Here is a 17,808-nt window from a genome sequence, read left to right on the forward strand (position 1 = left end):
AACATATGTTCTGGAATTGCCCAAAAATTAGCCAATTTTGGCTAAAAATCCAATACTGGCTTAACGTCACACTGGGATTTTCCCCTCTGGATCTTACACCAATGCTAATAGTGTTTTGCCTAAATCAGAGCGAAGGACAACACCCTCAGGAAAAATTGCTGATACTAACAATATTAGCAGCTAGATACCTAATTGTAAAAAACTGGAAAAACCATAAAACCCCAGCATTAATAGAAGTGAAAAATTGCCTTAAAAAGCAATGTATTCTAGAACAAAGAGATGTTAGTATGAATAATGAGAAGGATATAAAAACATTTTTCAATAAATGGTCAAAACTCATTAAAAGCTTTCCAGCAAATGAAATAGATAATATAATTTTTCCATTTAGACACACTGAGCTGGTACAGCTGGGAATATGGTAGGGGAGAAGACGTGAGAGAGCTAAGGAATATTCCCCATCCCTCGGAATTTTTTTTTTCCCTTTCCCTTTAAAATCTTTTTTATTTCCCCCCCCCCCCCCCTTTTTTTTTTTTTTTTTTTTTTTTTTTTCTGTTTGTTAGTTTTGTTTTGTTTGATTTGTTTTGCCTTAGCTTTTTGTTTTTGTCGGGTTAAGGTGGACAATATGTTATACAACTCAAAAAAAAAATATAAAATAAATCAGTAACCGTATTTTGAAAGAATTACTTATTTATTGTACAGAATCCCTCTCCAGAGTCTAGAGGAGAAGAGGTTCTCATTATATTTTGACCTAAATACTGATTTGTAATTGTTACCGAAATTATGTTGTTGTAACACGATTGCTGATACGAAAATAAAGATTTAAAAAAAAAAAAAATGTAATCATATTCTATATATGAATTAATGGATAATATACAACAGATATAGCAACTATCTGATACAAAAAGTCAGAGTAAAGTTGTTACTCCATATCAATTCAAACTGCTGATGGCTCAGACTCATTGCCAAAAAGGTCATATTCTGAGTTGAGCTCTTCTAGTTCTAAGTTTTAAAATCCAATAAATTTCTTGCTACTCCAACAATTTCAATTTATCACCACCTCTTTTTGGACTTCTAACTTGTTCACAAATTATCCAACGAACATCCCTGGTGGCTAACCTTGTATATTGTAACTTACATTTTGTGCCAGTAATTAAATAAACTACAACTGTGGTAGTGCAGTTAAAGCTTTCCTCAATTTGTTCATTTATCACCATGGAACAAAAATGTGTACCTATGGCTACATGTTCACAGGCTTTACAATCTGTATTCCCACATCTGTAAATACCTTTAAATCTTAACCAGGAATTATTCGGAGAAGCAACTTTAGGGAGACATAAAGGGACTATTATTTTGGCAAGTGTATGATTTCATCTATAGCAAACCTGCAATCTTTGCAACAAATTTTCTGGTTTGAGCTTGATTCTGCAGCTACGTTATCCATGTTGAGCGGCATTGGATTAAACAGCCATGTGATTTACCCGCTGACTAGTTGGAGTTAGAAGAGGAAAAGCTCCATGCGCTGTTAGATTGATAGCGTGCCCGCATGCATTGGGATTGTTTGTCTACATTGATACTAGAAGCCACACAAGGGTGAGTAAATAGATGTGACATATTAGTTTACTAGAACTGACAAACTCTGTTGTGGGGCATAACAGACAGGACGATCCTGGTGGATATTAATATGTATGGCTTTGTATCTTCTACCTGTAAGCTTTGCATACTAGTTAACATAAAATTACTAGGTGGTTACCAGACTTCCTATAACTGTTGGTATTTGAAGTCACCAGTTAAAATATTTAACAAAACGTAATTAGTAAATCACATGCTTATAATGAGATGAGCTAATTAGCGTGCTAGCCAAAGTTATCATGATATTACCAGATGATTATCACGTGCACAATGCATACAAATATAAATGTTTAATACCACTTTTTAAAAGCTGTAAACTGTTACAGTGGGCAGTACCCACAGGCATTATAGGCTCCTTGATCGCTCCGCAATAAACACATAAACTGCCCTCAAAGCATTTAACCTATAAATTGACAGGCCCCACTATAATAGTTCCCCAAAATCACTAAACCCCTAACAGGCATTAACCCCTAAACCCTTTAACTCTGTTTTACAGGTTCTGGTAACTTTTCTTTGCATAAACAAATTTCTTTGAAATGTGGCAGCTTTGTGGCCATCCTCAGTAATAAGAAATGCTAAACATGTTCTGTAAATGTTTGAATATTTGTGGTCTATTATAATATAATAATATATTTGTAGATGTTTTGTTTTTCAGGTTAAACCTGCTTTTTAAAGTATATACAAAAAAATACATATATTTGGCCCTTAGTGTGAAAAGGTTATATACCCCAAGTACAGAATAAGCGAGGGCATGTCAGGCTGCAATCAGCATATCGTAATCATTACAAACCATGTTAATATGTGTAAATAAACAAATACAGCCAGTATCAGGAACATGCAGCTGTTATTATAACACATTCCATCACCTCTCCTGTCAGCAGGTACATGATCTGCAGGGTGTGGGTCAGTATCCTCTCTGTTGTCGTCTTGTCCCCAGTCATGTGACTCGCTGTCAGTGAGTTAGTCACACGCTGCAAGAGTAAAACATAAAAACATCACTGACCCCAATCACATCACCTGTGTGTATCCTGTTATCATATTCCCCATCTCATCACGGTCACAAGGCAAGGCATTGCAAAATATCTGCACACACAATAAATATTGCATATATGCACAGTAAATATCAGGAATTAAGTGTTGCATTGCAAAATATCTGCACACACAGTAAATTTATATATATATATATATATATATATATATATATATATATATATATATATATATATATATATATATATATATATATATATATATATATATACATACATATACACACACACACACACACACTGCACAGAGGAAGTGGCACTCACCATGCAAACGACTGCCTGGTACACTGCTGCTGTTGAAAATACACAAAGTCCTAGTACCCCAAACCTGGCCAAGGATAAATGGTAATACCGATAAAGCAGGCAACAGTGTCAAATGCAAATAGAAGCCTTTAATCCTCAATAAGGAAAAAACAGGTAGGGCCTTAACCCATAACGTCCATAACCCAGGTCTGTCACGGCCTCCATTTGACAAAGGTTCTGGCTAGAACCGAAAAGTTATGTTTTTTCCTTATTGTGGAGTAAAGGCTTCCATTTGCATTTGACACTGTGCTGCCTGCTTTATCGGTATTACCATTTATCCTTGGCCAGGTTTCGGATACTAGGACTTTGTATGTACAGTATATATATATATATATATATATATATATATATATATATATATATATATATATATATATATATATATATATATATATATATACATACATATAGCAAAATTCAGTATCTGCACTCTCACCAAATCTCCACAACTGCCAGGGTGCTCTCAGGAGTATGTAGTAGATAAATGATTCAAAGCACTCTCTGGACTTCTGACAACAAAGACAAAATTTATTGTGATAGTGACGTTTCGGGACCAGACCTGTCCCTTCTTCTGACAGTCAAACACTGCAAAACTCAAACTTAAATAGACCATACAGACCCTCCCCTATAATGCTACCAATCACAGGTAAGCGTGTGCAAAAGTAAAGACCACACCAACAATAAGGTGTGGACAAGTGATAGTGTATCATGTGTAATTATGAAAGTGTATACCACAGAAACAACTAAAAGATCATTATAAGTATAATCCTCGTGTATCCTCATAACCATTGATCATAATAATTGAATTATAAAATCAAATTAGTACAAATTAAGTGCAAATTTGCATACTACATATTAAAGATTCACCCCTTCAAAGTGCTCAAAATGGATTCAACCACTATTCAGTGGAACCACCCCTCTTCATTGATAGGTGAAAATCTACAATCACCATTCAACTATATACTACGTTTATATGTATCATCAAAACAAAAGACCAAGCTATTGTTTTGCTGTACCTTCACAGCACCTAAATGTGAGGAGTCACTAAACACCAAACACAAAACGATTTCTATAAAAGCACTATATACCTGCTTACGATCACATCGTAATCCAATGCTGCTGTCATAACACTCCTTGACACACCTCCTCCTCTCATAGGTGTAAATCTACAACCACCATTCACCTGTATACTACATTTATTTGGATCATCAAAACAAAAAGCCAAGCTATTTTTTATTGCTGTACCTTAACAGCACCTAAATGTGAGGTATCACTAAACAGAAAACACAAGACGATTTCTATAAAAGCACTTTATACCTGCTTGCGATCATATCGTAACCAAATGCTGCTGTCATAACACTACTAGACACACCTCCTACTCTCATAGGTCAGGAATACACACCCCTCTCTACCTCATTACATGATGGAAAATAGACAAACAGACTAAAGCTGATAGTTCCTTATTTGTTCAAATAGCCAGAACACAAGGAGCGCACCGATTACAAGTCGCCTCTTTCCCACATAATACAAGTGTGCCCTGTGTAATCTGATCGCAACTCGGGTCAGTCGTCCACGAGCACATCCCTCCAGATCGCATAGGTCAAATGTTATCATCTGAGCTAGAGATCAAGTGCACTCTAGTAGCGCATATCCCATAGAATATTCATTACAATACAGGCCGTACGGTCAGATCGCAGCCAAAGGCAACTGTCATCCTGACAATTGCGGCCACACCCCTCACGTTCTCATAGGTCAATAGCCATCATCGCAGGCCTCACTGTCGTCAAACCAAAACAAACAAACCCTCAACAGATCAAATCCCTAGGTTATTACTCAAAACCACACATTAAGTGCTTGTATAACATATATGTAATCATAATATGAGCTGTCATCACCAACCCATATTTTACATATTAGCTACAACTACAGAGATCTGAGGTACAAAGTGACATAATTTCCTTATTAACTACAACCAAACACACACACTTGTGTATGTATATTCTAAAATACCCAAACCTTTATAGTCTAAAAAGAATCTCGTCATTAAAACAGTGATAAGTAATATCAAACAGATATTAAAGCGCCACCAAAAATTATATATAAAGTAAGAGATATAAGCACCTAAAAATTACCTAAAAATTACCCGCACCTAGCAATTAAGCGGAATATGAGACCACAGGCAAGCCACTATATAGCACATGGAAATCCATTATCAAATGGATGTTCCAGGCCAAGAGACGACTAAAAAACATATGTGATCATCAAGCCTAAGAGAGGCCATTAATGTGAAGGATCAAGCCATCAATACATAAGTAGACCAATACATAAGTAAACACAATTGAGCACTTAAAGAGAGTGAATCTAATATATCAACTGATCAGGCTCTGCACAATATAAAAGTGTGAACAAAAGTGGTGTAGTGAAAATATTCAGTGTTACATAGTGAAATGAAAGATAGGAAAAACAAATATTACACATACAAAATTAAAATTAAAAATTAAAATGAAAGCACAGTTGTCTACTGTAAACTGCCTAAACAATGGGATAAACCATGCATACATGGCCCCAATTGCTGTTAATAGACTAAATGGATGAAGCTAAATATAATTAAATAAGAGGCAACAAATGACTAGGACATTATTTTCACTCCTCAACATATATACAATGGATCAGGACTCTCATTTGGTGATTGGATCCATTAGCCCAAGAATGCTTGCCAACCAGATTGTATATTGAGGCCTCTGGGCACCAATGTTCCCAATTCATGAATCCAACGAGCCTCCTTTTGGAGCAGAATCTTCGCTCTATTACCTCCCCGTCTTAGTGGTGGCACATGATCGATCAGGCGGAACCTGAGATCAGTGACTGAGTGGTTACTATCAAGAAAATGTCATGCCACAGGTTGTCCAGATTTTCCGCTGTCGAGTGCAGCTCTACTACTTGAACGGTGATTCGCCATTCGAGTTCTGGCATCATCAGTAGATTTCCCAATATAAAATTTCCCACATGGGCAATTGAGGAGGTATATAATATGTGTTGTGGTACATGTTAGGAACCAGTTGATCTTGTACTTTTTCTTTTTTTCGGGGTGTTGAAACACATTTCCAGTATGCATACTGTTACATGTGACGCAACTCAAACATTTGAAGCACCCATTTTTCTTCTTAAGCCATGATTGCTTTTCCGTAATAGGGGAAATATCCGTTTTCATAAGGCGGTCTCGTAAACTTCGCCCTCTTTTGTAAGATAATCTTGGTGCCCTCCACTGCTTGAATGGTAAGTTACTATCTGTTTCAATAATCTTCCACTCATCTTTAATAGCTCTCAGGATCAGATACTGATCAGGTGAATAAGTTGTGACGAAGGTCATTCGTTTTTCAGCCTCACTCCTAGTGGCCTTAACCTCCATCTGGTTGGTACTTTCACAGATGGCTAGGAGTTCTTTCTTCTTATATCCTCTTTGTGTGAATCTCTCCGTCATCTCTGTCAGCTGGAGACGACATAAATCCCCATCAGTATTATTTCTCCTGACCCTCTGATATTGGGCTTTAGGTATGTTCTTGATGAGTGAGGGTTGGTGACAGCTTCTCGCATGTAGTACAGTATTCCGATCCGTACTTTTTCTGTACAGTGTAGTTCCAAGTGCACCGTTCTTCTTGAATACTCTTACGTCCAAATAATCGACAGTATCCTTACTGGCCACATATTGAAACCTGATGGTACTTTCCATGGTATTAAGTGTTTGTATCCATTGGCTCAAAGATTCTTCGTCCCCTCTCCAGACAAGGAACAAATCGTCTATATATCTACAATAAAAGTAAATTGCTGGATTCTCATAGACGTTCATCAAAGTTGTTTCATATTCCTCCATAAATAGATTCGCCAGCGATGGGGCCACATTCGATCCCATCGCTGTACCTGCAATTTGTAGGTAAAAGATGTTGTTGAATCTAAAGTAGTTCTTTTCTAGGCACATAGAAAGGAGGTCAATCAGGATATGCTCTGGTGGGCCAACATAGGGCATTCGCCTTAAAGCTTTTGCTACTGCTGTTATTCCTGCGGAGTGGGGAATGACCGTATATAAACTTGAGACATCCATGGTAACAAGTAGATCAGTTTCACTAATGTCTTTCAAAGAGATGATATTTTGTATGAATGTTGTAGAATCCTGAGTAAAGGATCTCATTCTTCTCACTAAAGGTTGTAGGAAATGATCCACAAAAATAGCCAGAGATTGTAGAAGGGACCCCCTTGCGGACACGATGGGTCTCCCAGGGGGGTGTACAGGATCTTTATGGATCTTGGGGAGTATATACATGATGGGTATAATCGGAAAGTCCTTTCGTAAGAATCTTGCTTCCTGTTCTGTAATCGACCCCTCTTGCGTCCATATCATAATCTTATTATCAATCTCACGTTTCAAAGCTAATGTCGGATCTCTATCAAGCATCTTATATGTTGTTTCATCCGAAAGTTGGCGAATAACCTCATCCTTATAGTCAGTTGTATTCATTATTACGACCGCCCCACCTTTATCGGCCGGGCGAATCATAATGGTAGGATCATCTCCCAAGGTCTTCAAAGCCACCCTCTCCTCCTTGGAGAGATTATCGAAATGTCTGGATGTGCTCCTTGTTTCTTCTGTCAAATTCATAAGATATTTGGTATAGGTGGTAATTGATGCATTGTTGGAGTTTGGATCAAAAGAACCCGCGGTTCTAAAGTGATGATTGCTCTCACTTGTGGTGCCAAAATGTTCCTTTAGGCGTAATAGTCTGCCAAATTTTTGAATGTCCACCAATGTGTTAAATGTATCCATCTTGGTGTATGGCACAAAGGAGAGTCCCTTATTCAATAATGACACTTCACCTACAGTTAACTCCCTGGAGCTAATATTAAAGACATTATTAATTATCTCCTCCGAGTGGACGGCCGGCGGGATATGCCCCCCCCTTCTCGTGTGCGGCCTGGGCCTCTTCCTAAAAAACGAGACGATGTCTGGGAATATGGGGCTAATGGGGGCCTGGTCGATACTTCTTCACGTGGGTGTTGCCCACGGGATCTGGTAGTAATACCGGTAGAGATAGGTGTTCCAGTGTCACTTTCACTTTCTAATTCAGCACTGTCACCCGAGCTTGTATTAACCGTATTAAGGTTTCTTTTAGTATGACGTCTTTCCCGTCTGGGTCTAAATAGCTTCCTCTCCTCGGGTGCCAGCATCCAACGATAGACACTTTTGTGTGTATAATCAAGATTTACAGTTTGTAATTTGCGGTTTTTAAAGGCTATTAGTTCTTGTTTGTATAGTTTCACTTGTGTTGTAAGCTTATTAAGCCAATCGCAGGTATTATCAGTTCTTAATCTTACTGCTTGATCATTCTCAAATGCCCTTATTTCAACTCTTACTTCGGCTAATAGTTTTCCAGCCTCCCGGATCACCAGAAGCATGAGGTCAAATGAGCATTTATTAAGTATTTTGCTCCAGTTAATACAAAACTCTGGGTTTGATCTACCGATTGTAGGCACATTCCTGATTCTGAAGCCTCTGGGTATCATTCGTTTTTTATGATACTCGGATAGATACGTCCCATGTAAGTTCAGGTCTATTTCTCTCTGTTTGAGTTTGGCCCAGGTGTTGTATAGTGACTGATTGGACTCCTCCACTTGTTGTTCTTCAATTGAGCCGAATCTGATGAGATCAGCGTCCTCATCTGTAAACATCAGTATATCTTCTTCTTTTTCCTTTCCACAGGCACCTAGTGCAATTGTATTGTCCTCAGTCTGTGTTAATGCCTCATTCGCCTCCATTTTGTAAACAGTTCAGTAGACACAAAAAAAGGAAGAATAAGGGAAGTTGCTGAATAGGCAAAGCTCAGCCTTGATGTGGGTGCATTATACCATGGGGTATTAAATATAGCAAAATTCAGTATCTGCACTCTCACCAAATCTCCACAACTGCCAGGGTGCTCTCAGGAGTATGTAGTAGATAAATGATTCAAAGCACTCTCTGGACTTCTGACAACAAAGACAAAATTTATTGTGATAGTGACGTTTCGGGACCAGACCTGTCCCTTCTTCTGACAGTCAAACACTGCAAAACTCAAACTTAAATAGACCATACAGACCCTCCCCTATAATGCTACCAATCACAGGTAAGCGTGTGCAAAAGTAAAGACCACACCAACAATAAGGTGTGGACAAGTGATAGTGTATCATGTGTAATTATGAAAGTGTATACCACAGAAACAACTAAAAGATCATTATAAGTATAATCCTCGTGTATCCTCATAACCATTGATCATAATAATTGAATTATAAAATCAAATTAGTACAAATTAAGTGCAAATTTGCATACTACATATTAAAGATTCACCCCTTCAAAGTGCTCAAAATGGATTCAACCACTATTCAGTGGAACCACCCCTCTTCATTGATAGGTGAAAATCTACAATCACCATTCAACTATATACTACGTTTATATGTATCATCAAAACAAAAGACCAAGCTATTGTTTTGCTGTACCTTCACAGCACCTAAATGTGAGGAGTCACTAAACACCAAACACAAAACGATTTCTATAAAAGCACTATATACCTGCTTACGATCACATCGTAATCCAATGCTGCTGTCATAACACTCCTTGACACACCTCCTCCTCTCATAGGTGTAAATCTACAACCACCATTCACCTGTATACTACATTTATTTGGATCATCAAAACAAAAAGCCAAGCTATTTTTTATTGCTGTACCTTAACAGCACCTAAATGTGAGGTATCACTAAACAGAAAACACAAGACGATTTCTAGTAAAGCACTTTATACCTGCTTGCGATCATATCGTAACCAAATGCTGCTGTCATAACACTACTAGACACACCTCCTACTCTCATAGGTCAGGAATACACACCCCTCTCTACCTCATTACATGATGGAAAATAGACAAACAGACTAAAGCTGATAGTTCCTTATTTGTTCAAATAGCCAGAACACAAGGAGCGCACCGATTACAAGTCGCCTCTTTCCCACATAATACAAGTGTGCCCTGTGTAATCTGATCGCAACTCGGGTCAGTCGTCCACGAGCACATCCCTCCAGATCGCATAGGTCAAATGTTATCATCTGAGCTAGAGATCAAGTGCACTCTAGTAGCGCATATCCCATAGAATATTCATTACAATACAGGCCGTACGGTCAGATCGCAGCCAAAGGCAACTGTCATCCTGACAATTGCGGCCACACCCCTCACGTTCTCATAGGTCAATAGCCATCATCGCAGGCCTCACTGTCGTCAAACCAAAACAAACAAACCCTCAACAGATCAAATCCCTAGGTTATTACTCAAAACCACACATTAAGTGCTTGTATAACATATATGTAATCATAATATGAGCTGTCATCACCAACCCATATTTTACATATTAGCTACAACTACAGAGATCTGAGGTACAAAGTGACATAATTTCCTTATTAACTACAACCAAACACACACACTTGTGTATGTATATTCTAAAATACCCAAACCTTTATAGTCTAAAAAGAATCTCGTCATTAAAACAGTGATAAGTAATATCAAACAGATATTAAAGCGCCACCAAAAATTATATATAAAGTAAGAGATATAAGCACCTAAAAATTACCTAAAAATTACCCGCACCTAGCAATTAAGCGGAATATGAGACCACAGGCAAGCCACTATATAGCACATGGAAATCCATTATCAAATGGATGTTCCAGGCCAAGAGACGACTAAAAAACATATGTGATCATCAAGCCTAAGAGAGGCCATTAATGTGAAGGATCAAGCCATCAATACATAAGTAGACCAATACATAAGTAAACACAATTGAGCACTTAAAGAGAGTGAATCTAATATATCAACTGATCAGGCTCTGCACAATATAAAAGTGTGAACAAAAGTGGTGTAGTGAAAATATTCAGTGTTACATAGTGAAATGAAAGATAGGAAAAACAAATATTACACATACAAAATTAAAAATTAAAATGAAAGCACAGTTGTCTACTGTAAACTGCCTAAACAATGGGATAAACCATGCATACATGGCCCCAATTGCTGTTAATAGACTAAATGGATGAAGCTAAATATAATTAAATAAGAGGCAACAAATGACTAGGACATTATTTTCACTCCTCAACATATATACAATGGATCAGGACTCTCATTTGGTGATTGGATCCATTAGCCCAAGAATGCTTGCCAACCAGATTGTATATTGAGGCCTCTGGGCACCAATGTTCCCAATTCATGAATCCAACGAGCCTCCTTTTGGAGCAGAATCTTCGCTCTATTACCTCCCCGTCTTAGTGGTGGCACATGATCGATCAGGCGGAACCTGAGATCAGTGACTGAGTGGTTACTATCAAGAAAATGTCATGCCACAGGTTGTCCAGATTTTCCGCTGTCGAGTGCAGCTCTACTACTTGAACGGTGATTCGCCATTCGAGTTCTGGCATCATCAGTAGATTTCCCAATATAAAATTTCCCACATGGGCAATTGAGGAGGTATATAATATGTGTTGTGGTACATGTTAGGAACCAGTTGATCTTGTACTTTTTCTTTTTTTCGGGGTGTTGAAACACATTTCCAGTATGCATACTGTTACATGTGACGCAACTCAAACATTTGAAGCACCCATTTTTCTTCTTAAGCCATGATTGCTTTTCCGTAATAGGGGAAATATCCGTTTTCATAAGGCGGTCTCGTAAACTTTGCCCTCTTTTGTAAGATAATCTTGGTGCCCTCCACTGCTTGAATGGTAAGTTACTATCTGTTTCAATAATCTTCCACTCATCTTTAATAGCTCTCAGGATCAGATACTGATCAGGTGAATAAGTTGTGACGAAGGTCATTCGTTTTTCAGCCTCACTCCTAGTGGCCTTAACCTCCATCCAGAGAGTGCTTTGAATCATTTATCTACTATATATATATATACAGGTATACCCCGCTCATACAGCGGGTTAGGGACCGGAGCCCCGCTGTAAAGTGAAAACCGCCTTAAAGTGAAACAAGGCAGTTTTAGCTGTCTTTTTCCTTGCCACTGTGTTTAAAAACTTAAAAACATGTTTAAACTAACATATATTAGAGGTGCAATATTGCTATGTTTAGTTTAACACTAGCTCAGCACAGTATTCAATAAATACTGTACCTGTAAAATAGTGACAATTACTGTAGTAAAATTTGCCAGACTATAATACTGAGACACAGATTGCACTGTAATGCTGTAAACAAAGTGAACTGCACATAACAAAATGGTGCCAGCCACTTTTCTCGCAATCTCACGAAGATTACAGCACTGTTTCAAATTTTTGGAGGTTGAACTTCAGCTCCACAAAGCGCTGTATTAGCGAAACGCTGTAAAGTGAAGCGCTGTAAAGTGAGGTATACCTATATATATATATATATATATATATATATATATATATATATATATATATATATATATATATATATATATCACATATAATCCACTGAAATAAGTGCACTCCCACGAACAGTAAATTTAAATTCTGCCAGGGTGCTATAGAAAGTTCAAATATCCAAGTTATAACACAAGCACTCACTGGACTTGATACAGGTGAAATAAAGTGTTTTATTCCATATAAACAAGTGACGTTTTGGGGTTCACCCCTTCATCAGACCAACAATTGTGCATAGTGAATCAAACATTCTATACCTATTGAAACTCCACCCACTGTGCAAAAAAGCACCAAACTGTTCATAGCAACCATAGAAAAAACAAATACATTGTGAATGCTCATAGTTGCTAATCCTGTGTTAATATTATACAGTGTAATAATAAACATATAGTGTAATCATAGTGGGATCATTTACAGAACATCACTTAGTATAATCGATCCTTGCTAGTGATAAAAACAAATTTTCTATTTAATATTATCACAAACCTCAGTTGTTATTCCTGCACTGAGAAAATGACATCATAAGCCCCACCCTCAAACTTTGTGCAACAACAACACAGGGATGAATGTGTATCAAAAACTATTTGACATAACGGAATCCAAATCAGTGTATGAATGTGTATAAAGATACAAATGCCTAGTGTAATCACTTTGAACTCCTATAGGCATATCTATAGTCCTAAATAAAAAGAGAGAAGCGCTCAACATGAATGAACAATAGCATAATAGCTTGTTCTATGGCTAGTTACCACCCAAGAAGCAGCCTCTTTTTGCTCAACATGTGCCTTTCACAGAGAAGAACTTTCCTGAAGCATTTCAGTCTGATCCTGACTTCAAAGTACAGTCCAGCCCCGAAATACCAGGCAATCCCTTTCTAAACGAGAGAAACAGCAAAACCTCAGACATACGTTTTGGTCTATTGTGGGCCTCGTCAGTGAGGTGCAGCTATATCGCTCTACGTACGTCTGGAGTTTTGCTGTTTCTCTCGTTCAGAGAGGGATTGCCTGGTATTTCGGGGCTGACTGTACTGTGAAGTCAGGATCAGACTGTCACAGTACAGTCCAGCCCCGAAATACCAGGCAATCCCTCTCTGAACAAGAGAAACAGCAAAACTCCAGACGTAGGTAGAGCGATATGGCTGCACCTCACTGACGAGGCCCACAATAGGCCAAAACGTACGTCTGAGGTTTTACGGTTTCTCTCGTTTAGAAAGGGATTGCCTGGTATTTCAGGGCTGGACTGTACTGTTAAGTCAGGATCAGACTGATATGCTTCAGGAAAGTTCTTTTCTGTGAAAGGCACATGTTGAGCAAAAAGAGGCTGCTTCTTGGGTGGTAACTAGCCATAGAACAAACTTTTATGCTTTTGTTCGTTCCCAGGTTGAGTGCTTCTCTCTTTTTATTTATGCAAATTATGACACTTAGGGAAGTCTCCCTAAGTGTGATGCGGGAATCCAGACGTGGACCCGTTGCTCAGTGTGCCTACAGGGATATGGTTGCACCTCAATGACAAGGCCCACAATAGGCCGAAACGTACGTCTGGGGTTTTGCTGTTTCTCTTGTTCAGAGAGGGATTGCCTGGTATTTCGGGGCTGGACTGTACTGTGAAGTCAGGATCAGACTGATATGCTTCAGGAAAGTTCTTCTCTGTGAAAGGCACATGTTGAGCAAAAGAGGCTGCTTCTTGAGTGGTAACTAGCCATAGAACAAGCTATTATGCTTTTGTTCGTTCCCAGTTTGACTGCTTCTCTCTTTTTATTTATGTATCTATAGTCCTATATTGGACCTAGCAATAGAGATAACACATCTATACACCAGCTATTGTCTAAGATATCACTCCAAATGTATCCTCAGAATTACCTACATGTAGACAAACTGATCGAAGTATTTAAAAAAATAAAAACATAAAAATGCAATCCAAAAGTCAAGTTAAACATATAGAATTAAACACATAGATAAAGTTAGCATCAGGGAGCATATGTAAATTTTCACTATGTGTATGGTACAGCCATATATATATATATATATATATATATATATATATATATATATATATATATATATATATATATATATATATATATATATATATATATATATCTTTAAATGTCAGTCTCATTTCAGTTACATCATGGGGAAAATAAACTAAGCAGTTATATAAGGATATGTTTTATTTTTTGAAAATATTTTGATCAGTTTGTCTACATGTAGGTATTTCTGAGGATACATTTGGAGCGATATCTTAGACAATAGCTGGTATATAGATTTGTTATCTCTATTGCTAGGTCCAATATAGAACTATAGACACGCCTATAGGAATTGAAAGTGATTACACTAGGCATTTGTATCTTTATACACATTCATACACTGATTCGGATACCGTTATGTCAAATTGTTTTTGATACATTTATCATACACATTGATACATCCCTGTGTTGTTGTAACACAAAGTTTGAGGGCGGGGCTTATGATGTCATTTTCTCAGTGATGGAATAACAACTGAGGTTTGTGATAATATTAAATAGAGAATTTATTTTTATAACTAACAAGGATTGACTATACTCAGTGATGTTCTGCAAATGGTCAAAACTATATGTTTATTATTGCACTGTATAATATTAACACAGGATTAGTAACTATGACCATTCACAATGTATTTGGTTTTTCTATGGTTGCCATGGCAACAGTTTGGCGTTTTTTGCACAGTGGATGGAGTTTCAATAGGTCTAAAAATGTTTGATTCACTCTGTACAATTGTTGGTCTGATGAGGGGTGAACACCCCAAAACGTCACTTGTTTATATGGAATAAATCACTTTTTATTTCACTTGTATTAAGTCCAGTAAGTGCTTGTGTTATAACTTGGATATATAGATATATATATATATATATATATATATATATATATATATATATATATATATATACACATACATACATATATATATATATATATATATATATATATATATATATATATATATATATACACACACACACACACATATAGTATATATCAGGAATTAAAAAGATATTAAACAGTGTGAAATTATAATATAAGATGTTTAAATATATTTAGATAAAAAGACTACAGTATAATTTCATTATTTATTTTGTTTCCTTTTCCTGTAATTTAACGCTGACATTTTTTGTTTTTTTAAATCCCACTAAGTTTCTATAACGTATGGGTGCTGCCAAGTTTGGGCTTAAGTTGCCCCTTATCTGTTTCCCCTGCGGAAGACAATTAGATACATATATAAAACAGGTTATAAAAGAAGGAATTTCACAGCCGTGTGTTATTATGAAGCAGTGTGGGGGCAGTGTAATATTTTCTAATATTTTATAATTTTCTGCATAATTTAGCATAAATGTATTTCATTATAATGCGCAATGATTTAACGTAATATTGGCTAACATTTTAGCAGGGTGGTCAGTAAACTCAGCCGGGTTGTGCACCCACTAAAAAGGTCCTGGGGAGAACACTGACTTTAATTACATAAACAGAGATAAATAGAAAACTAGTTCAACATCACTTTATAGAAGCTAAAGTAATTTATAGAAATGAAAACTTTAGACATATTTTCAATATTTAAACAAATAATATAATTGTAAAAATACAATCTTTGCTTTAAATACATCATGATGTCTAGCAAGTATTTACTGTTTGTTCCTTAAGGAGTTAACATTCCTTGCAAAATATCTGTCTACACAATAAAGGTTTTACATATGCACAGTATGTCTCAGCAATTAAGAGCTGCATTGGAAAAAGCTCTGCATGCAAAATACATTTTATAAGCATTTAAATGGTCATTTTGTTTACAACATTCACATTTATTTGCAGTCCAGGGGCAAAAGCCTTAAGAATCTTTTTGAATATCCACTTTGGAATGGGCAATTAAGGAAAAATATAACTAAGCTCATTCACTAATCAAGCAATCACTGTGTAATATATTGCAAGGTCAATTTCTGGCTCCTGTAAGATACATTCCAGTATCTTTGCATGCAGTTTAAAAAACAAAAAAACATATATAGATAAATTACAGGAAATCCAGGTAACATGCACACTGAAATTACCAGGATGTGAGCAGACTAACCAGCTAGCAGGTGTACGTGCAGGTATTATTTATATATGGGAAGGGGGGGTAGTGTGGCTCCAGGAATATCTCTGTAGATCAGCAACAGCCTCTGGTCACAGATGGCATAGAACAGCAGTTCCGTAATGTTCACAATTGAAGACTCGAGGTGCAGGCCAAATGGAGGACTGAGCGTGTCCCGAATATATGCAACAAGACGAGAAAGGCAGCACACACGGTATCCAAATAAAAAACAGAACTTTATTCCGGCATTGCAAAAAATACAAACACAAGGAAAAGTTCTGTTTTTTTATTTGGATACCATGTGTGCTGCCTTTTTTGTCTTATTATCTATATATGGCAAATGTACGCATGCGTATGCCCACTCTATACAATAGCACTTCCTCTTCTGCACAAATTACTTCTTGTCTATACCCGTGTTTCTCAACGGCAGTACTCAAGTACCTTCAAAAGGCCAGGTTTTTATTAGCTGAAGCAGTGCACAGGTGAAGTAATCCGCTGATCTGTAACACTATTGTTACTAACCTTCTCTTACCAATCAGCTGATTATTTCACCTGTGCACCGGTTCAGCTATAATGAAAACCTCGCCTGTTGGGGGAACTTGAGGACTGTGTTTGAGAAACAATGGTCTTTACTATATAAAGACCAGTTTATTATTTTTAACCTAAACCTGTCATTGCTTCATAAGCTACCTATTGCTGACCTGTGTATGGGTATGATAGAACAAATAACAAAAGGCTGCTGGGTAGTAACTGTCTCCTCAGGTGAATTTACACTTTTGTATTTGCATAAACACCTTAAAACACTGGCTCTTTCTTTATCTCTGAGCATCTGTCACCTCTTGTTGCTAAGCAACTAATACACATATTCACTGCAGGAGGTTAACGTGGTGTTATGATATTTTCTCACCTCTCCCGTCAGCAGGTAGAGAATCTCCAGGATGTGATTCAGGATCCGCTCAGGCAGCTTCTTCTTCATCTTGTTCGTGGTCAGTGATATTCTGTAACACTAAGACCTGCAACAGTGGCACGTACATGACAGAAATTACAGATAAGGGATTACTGGCCATACACACATACTATAGACACACACCTGAAATATATCTGTTTACATGTATATCCCAAACATATATACACCAACTCACAAATACCCAGGTTACTTATACCTATATATATGCATCACATTAATGTATACATGCATATACACACATATTACACACACACTCATAACTGATGATAAAGGTTGTTTTGTTTTTTAATAAAAGAGAAGGGAGCTTAGAGGGTGTACTATACAATAC

Source organism: Bombina bombina, chromosome 4, assembly GCF_027579735.1.
Source record: "Bombina bombina isolate aBomBom1 chromosome 4, aBomBom1.pri, whole genome shotgun sequence".
Lineage (NCBI taxonomy): Eukaryota > Metazoa > Chordata > Amphibia > Anura > Bombinatoridae > Bombina > Bombina bombina.